Here is a 7174-nt window from a genome sequence, read left to right on the forward strand (position 1 = left end):
GTTGTTCATTGGTACTCCCAAAGTGGGGGCAACTCCTTTTCCTGATCAAAAAGAAACAACCCCCCCCAAACTCTGGCTTGATAACATACTTTGTTGGACTTCAAGGAAGGAAGTGGGGAGTAGATGAAGGAGACAAGCAGCACATGGTAACATTAGGAGACAGTGGGGTCATGATTTTTTATCCAGGAGAGCCCAGGATAACGGCAAGTATGAATGGTGAAGGATGGAAAGTACCAGGAATTAGGAGTGGCCCCCTCTTCCATGCTGGTGTCTATGGAGTGGGGTCCTGAGGAACTAGGGAACCACCTGTTCCCAGCAAGGTGCTCTCATTCACCATGTTCATCTATATACAGTATATATTGGAAGACGGGTTGGGTTGGCATCTGGGCCTATTGGGCCTGATGTTCTGGATGGACCATAGTGTGGGTTTGGAAGCAGATCTGGCTACCTTTGGGTTCACTCCCAGAAAACACTCCCAAGTCCCATGGGGTTTCTGTCTTGGTGGGTGTTCTGATGACTGGATAGTTTACCCTTGTATAAAAATGGTGTATTCTATCACAAAAGGGCCACGCTGCCTGCCCAGAGGTGTGCCCCTTCAGTGTTACTATCTGGTAGCAGGTACTCACAGCCAGTTGCACAGATCTTGATGCCTGGCTTTGGGTGGGGCTGCTAGAACAGCTCAACCTACCTGCTCAGGTGTTTCAGCAAACTGTAAGCCCAAGAAGGATATTTAATAGTATGAGCCAGCCTTGGAGTTTAGCTGGAGCCCTCCAAACTTTTCCTAAGGAGGAAGTAGGGGCTGGTTTAGGGGTTCTTTCCCATGTGCAGATGCTGTCTGGGCAAGCAGCTCTGCCCTCACCTATGTTCCATTCAGCTGACAGGATGGACACTGCCCCCAGACATCTTTATTCTCCCCCACAAGGTCATGTTCTCCAAGGCAGGGGTGGGGCCTGAGCTACCAGCACCACTCTCTGAATCTTAACATCTAACAAGGCCGACAAAACATCACTCTAATAAAGAAGGCAAAATCAAGTGCAGTAATACCTTAGGAGAGGTACAAAGTGCTATGTGGAGTTTACTAACCTCACTTTTGAAAATCCAATCTATCATTAAGCCTTTTCCCACCCCAATGTCTTTTGGATCTGTACTTTTTTTTTCCCACTTTCATGACTCTGATTTAGGCCCTACTGAGCACTACTGGACTACCTCAGGGGCCACTTCTGATCTGTTTTCCTCTGGTGCATCTTCCGAACTCAAAGCTCTAATCATGTCCTCTGCTCCCTAATAAAACATCTTGACAGAATCAAGGCTTAACGTCCACCTGACTTTCTTCTTAAATGCCATTTACAGCTTTTCCTTTATTTCCAAAATGGCAAATGTTTACTATAGTGCTTGACTTTCAAAGTCCTTATGATACGTCCCAACCTTCCCTTCCTGTGTATGTCTGTAAGTGGGGTTGGGGGGCAGTTAGGAGGACAATGCAGCTTGATGCTGGGTAAAGCGCACCTTGAACTTTGGGGTCAGAGATAACTGGTTCATCTAGTCTCTCCTCTGCGTCTTAGCTGCTGCATGACCCTGGCCCTCACTTCACGTTTCTGTCGCCCTCAGTTTCCTATTCTGTTAAGGCCGTGTAACAAAACAACCCCTATTCGAGGTTAGCGATGAAGACTCAGTGAGAGTGGAGATGAGTGGGGCTTCCAGGGCTGGAAGCTTCCCCAAGTTGGGGGTTCAGGCAGGGCGGGGCCCGGGCCGGCGGAGCAGGTGCCACTGTCGCGAGGCCGCCCGGGGCTGCTTTTCGTGCGCAGAGCACCTCCGCGCGTCTTGGTGCGTCACCAGGCGCTGGCAGAGGCGGCGAGCCTGCGGGGGCGGCCTGTGCGGGCACAGCCAGAGGGATGAGTCACGGTCCCTCAGCTCCTCCAGAACATGAGGCTCCTCGAAAGCCGCCCGGCCCCCGCCGGCCTTCCTCCCCCGCCCGGCTGAGCGGCAGAGCCGCCCCGCGTCCGGCAGAGGGCGCTGCAGTGCAGCCGCTCCAGCTGCCAAAGGCAGGCACCGCGTTTGGCTCAGAGGGAAAGATCCCGCCCCGGAGGCGGGGTGTGTGTGTGGGGGGAGGTCTCTGCAGCCCCAGTGGTGGCTTTGTTTTCTGTGTGTGTGTGTGTGTGTGTGTGTGTGTGTGTGTGTGTGTGTGTGTGTGTGTGTGTGTGTGAAACAATTAATATATTTATTTTCCTGATATTGCAAAATAAAGTTATATCTGATGTATTTTAATAGATTATTAAAATAGTCACTTTATTGTTGGCATTCTTTTTCCAGTTCTGACCTTGTTACAGAAGATTGAGAATGTGCTACAGGTTTGAAAGAAAAACCTAATTTTAAATAAACTTTATTTGGAACCTAAGAGAAAAATCACAAGATCTCACAGGTGTATTCTCAAAGTTTAGAGCATGGTCAGCAAACTTTTTCTGTAGAGGGCCAGAATGTAAATATTTTAATGTTTTGAGGGTCTATTTCATAATATTCTTTTTAACGAAAACGCTTGTTTTTAACACAGAAGTGAAATGTACCTCAAAATGATCAGTCCCTACCCTCTTGCACTGTTGGTGGGAATGTAAATTGATACAGCCACTATGGAGAACAGTATGGAGGTTCCTTAAAAAACTAAAAATAGAATTACCATACACCCAGCAATCCCACTACTGGGCTATATACCCTGAGAAAACCATAATTCAAAAAGACACATGCACCCCAGTGTTTATTGCAGCACTATTTACAATAACCAGGACATGGAAACAACCTAAGTGTCCATCGACAGATGAATGGGTAAAGAAGATGTGGCACATATATACAATGGAATATTACTCAGCCATAAAAAGAAACGAAATTGAGTTATTTGTAGTGAGGTGGATGGACCTAGAGTCTGTCACACAGAGTGAAGTAAGTCAGAAAGAGAAAAACAAATACCATATGCTAACACATAGATATGGAATCTAAAAAAGAAAAAAATGGTTATGAAGAGCTTAGGGGCAGGACAGGAATAAAGACACAGATGTAGAGAATGGACTTGAGGACACGGGGAGGGGGAAGGGTGAGCTGGGACAAAGTGAGAGAGTGGCATGGACATGTATACACTACCAAATGTAAAATAGATAGCTAGTGGGAAGCAGCTGCATAGCACAGGGAGATCAGCTCGGTGCTTTGTGACCACCTAGAGGGGTGGGATAGGGAGGGTGGGAGGAAGGGAGACGCAAGAGGGAAGAGATATGGGGATATATGTATACGTATAGCTGATTCACTTTGTTACACAGCAGAAACTAACACAACAATATAAAGCAATTATACTCCAATAAAGATGTTTAAAAAAAGAAAAGATCAGTCCCTGTACAGAGCAATGGGGCCAACAGGGCCATACTGGAGAGGGCCTCTTCTTGCTTGCCCCAAGCTTTTGAGCAGGGAAATGAGAAGCTGGTGACTTCCCCACTCTCCCCAGAGAGGGTCCTGATAGGGTGGGTCCCCCTTTTCCAAAATAGATCTGCCTAGGTGACCCAGCCCTTAATCTTGTCCCTTCTTGACCTTTCCCACCCGAGGTGATGGTTTAAAAGATTTGGGCTGATGCAGCAGAGGGCGGGGGGTGGGGTGGGGAAGAGCTCTAGCTATCAGGGGACCAGGGTTTCAGTACCAGCTCCATCTCGAGTGTGACCTCGGCCATTTCATTATTCATTCATTCAGAAAACATTCATTGTGTCCACAAGGCACTGACCATGGGGGGAAGGGAGGAGGCCAAAGCTGTGAACAATTATCCCGACCTTAAAACAGCTTATGCCTCACACAGGACCCCACACATAGGTGACCCATAAATAGTTGCTGAATAAAGAAATGCTACGTCTTAATCGCTACACACAAGAGCAGGGAATTTTGGGTCACTGATGTGTCCCAGATGCCTAGAACAGTGCATGACACACAGTAGGTGCTCAGTAGTTTGTCAAATAAATGATAAAGGAATACATTAGGCATTTTGTGAGCACAGAGAACACCTAACCCACAAGAGTAAGTGGTGTTTGAACCAAGTCTTGAGGAAGAGTGGGTGTTAGCTAGGCACCCAGGGCCAGAAGGGAGGGTGATACAGGCAGAGAAGAACCTGTGCCAAGGTACAGAGCTCACGATGTCCTCACCAATCTGTGCCTCAACTCGTTCCTGTAAGAAAAAAAAAAAAAGGATAGGGTTGGCCCTCTAATCTCTCAGATTCTTCAGGTTCTGAGATTCTCTGATTCTAAAAATGAATCCAGTTACCCAGGTTAGGGCCTGGACAGCTTTGCAGTTCAAGATATTCGGGTTTTGACTTTTGAGTGGGCCCATCTTCAGAATAAAGACTTGGCGATCTTAGGCACCCCTTTCCCAACCCCTTGCTCTGTCTTTTGTTTGTTTTGTTTTGTTTTTTTAATATCTTTATTGGAGTAGAATTGCTTTACAATGATGTGTTAGTTTCTGCTTTATAACAAAGTGAATCAGTTATACATATACGTATGTTCCCATATCTCTTCCCTCTTGCGTCTCCCTCCCTCCCACCCTCCCTATCTCACCCCTGGAGGTGGTCACAAAGCACCGCCCTTGCTCTGTCTTAAACCTTGGAAATCTCCCTCGAATCCTCATACAATGAGTTATCTATGCCACAAAAACCAGCACTTATTTGTGTATCGCCACGATTTTTCTTTGTATTCAATTGGTTTTTGAAATAAAGCCTTTGTTAATTTCATATTATTAAACTAACACAGTTAATTGTGGGCAAAACAGAAATGTATACAGAAGAAAATAAAAATCACCCATCCTTCACCTACCTGATGTAGTTCCTTGAAGATTTGTTATGCCCTCATTATAATACACACACCTGAGCTCATACAACACACCGTCACAGATGACTGTCATGTGAGCCTTATGTTCCCAGTGAAAGCATGAGCTGGAGGCAGTTCTCGCTTACCCTCCATTAGTTGTGTCTCTGATGGGAAGAGATGTTGGCTGGGACCCCAAAACTCCGATTCTTTAGCCAGGTATAGACCATCATGTTAAGTCCTCAAAGACCATACTCTTCAGAGAACTTTTCTTTCTGAGGCAGGGCTTTGGACCAGAACCACTGTGGGGCCTTCTCACCCTGCCTGGAGTTGGGCTAGAGTTGGGCTAGATTACATGGGGGCCACCAGGCCTCCTTTGATCCAGACCAGAGACAGCTCTGAGCAGCTTTCTGGGGGCCCTGGGAAGGGGCTGCTTGGGAACTTACTTCCCTACCTGCCTGAAGGGGGGCCCACAAATAAACCCAGAACCCTGGCTTACTCAGTTTCTCTTGGTCCCTCCCATTAAACGCTTCATCCCCAGCACACTGACCCCTTATTGTGTCATAGTTCCTTTCTGTTCAGTGTGGGATCCATGGGCCAGTGGCATAGACAACAAGCTCTCTAGGAGATGGTTTGTATATTAAAGTTTAAGAAGTAAAGTGCAGATTCTATTTCAGAAGGTCTGGGGTGGAACCTGAAATTCTTCATTTTCTAACAAGTTCCCAAGTAATAGTGATGCAGCTGGTCCACGGACCACACTTTGAGTAGCAAAGATCTAGAAGTCTCTTTTGCCTTCCCTTGTCCTCCCTGAAGGTGAAGGGTTAGGAGAGGCCTCCAGCATTCCCTAGAGGTTAGAATATGTAGACACACACACACACACACACACACACACACACACACACACACACATGGAGTCAAGAGCTGTTCTGGGTGTTGAGTAAATGTTTGATGAGTGAATGCATGAAGTTTAAGGATGAGAAGACTTCAAGGTACACTTGCACCCCTCCCACCCCTCAGTGTGTTGCCCATTTCAGTGGTGATAGCATCAGCTTCAGTCACCAGATGGAATTGGTTCCTTAGCCAATTTTTTTAAATTTTATTTTTATTTGTTTTAAAATTCACATTTAAAAAAATTAATTTATTTATTTTTGGCTGCGTTGGGTCTTTGTTGCTGCACGCGGGCTTTCTCCAGTTGCGGTGGGTGGGGGCTACTCTTCGTTGTGGTGCGCAGGCTTCTCATTGTGGTGGCTTCTCTTGTGTGGAATGTGGGCTCTAGGCACGCGGGCTTCAGCAGCTGTGGCATGTGGGCTCAGTAGTTGTGGCTCACGGGCTCTAGAGCACAGGCTCAGTAGTTGTGGAGCACAGGCTTAGTTGCTCCACGGCATGTGGGATCTTCCCGGACCAGGACTCAAACCCTTGTCCCCTGCATTGGCAGGAGTATTCTTAACCACTGTGCCACCAGGGAAGTCCCTCCTTAGCCATTTTTGCCTGGCTTTGTCTTTCCTTTCTCACTGCTTCCATTCTCATTCAGACACTTCTCATCTATCTCCAGGCTTCCTCCTGTCTCTGGTCCCACTCCCCTCCAGTTTACCAATAATCCTCTGCAGCTTCACACCAGGCCTTGAAAAAATATTTCCAGAATCTCTCTTCTCCACTCTGAACATGCTTTTACTACCATGGTGTGTCTGGTTCCTGGAAACCTTACCTGGTTTTCCCCACTCCCCCCAGCCATGTTACAGCCTGCTGCTTAACTTGATGTCCACTTGGATCCAAGGTGCTACCTCTGTGACTTGCCCTGCTGCACCCTCGCACCCAACTGCTTTTGCATTGCAGCCTCATTGCAGTGCCCCAGGCTCCTGCTTGGCCTGCAGGGAAAGTCAAACATGGCAACCTGGTTCTCTATTCACATATTTCTATTACTTACTATATCTTGTGTTCATAAGTAAACTCTAAGCTCCTGGAGGTCAGGGTTGTCTGTGTCTTATTCTTCTCTTTCCCCCTTGCAATCAGCATCTTCATTCATTCATTCATTCATTCATTTCTCAGAGATTGAATCTCCATTCTATGCTAGGCCTGGTGCCAGGTGCTGGGGCAGCAGAGGAGAGGCAGACACAGTCTAGTATATTCTAGGAGATTCAGGGCAACAGGGAAGTCCACAAACGTGAGACTGGCAAACTGATTTTGAGCCCAGGCCAGTAGAAATATTTGTGAAAATGGTTGGTGAACAGGCAGGGCCTAACCATGCTTGGGACAGATCAGGAGGCAATTTGGGCTGGTGGCTGCTGGAGGCCTACCTTAGGAGCTCTGGGGAGAAGTGGAAGAAAGAGATGGAGTATTGTCTACATTAGCACGTA

Source organism: Aethalodelphis obliquidens, unplaced genomic scaffold (genome assembly GCF_003676395.1).
Source record: "Aethalodelphis obliquidens isolate GAN/ISIS:26980383/991018 unplaced genomic scaffold, ASM367639v1 scaffold135, whole genome shotgun sequence".
Lineage (NCBI taxonomy): Eukaryota > Metazoa > Chordata > Mammalia > Artiodactyla > Delphinidae > Aethalodelphis > Aethalodelphis obliquidens.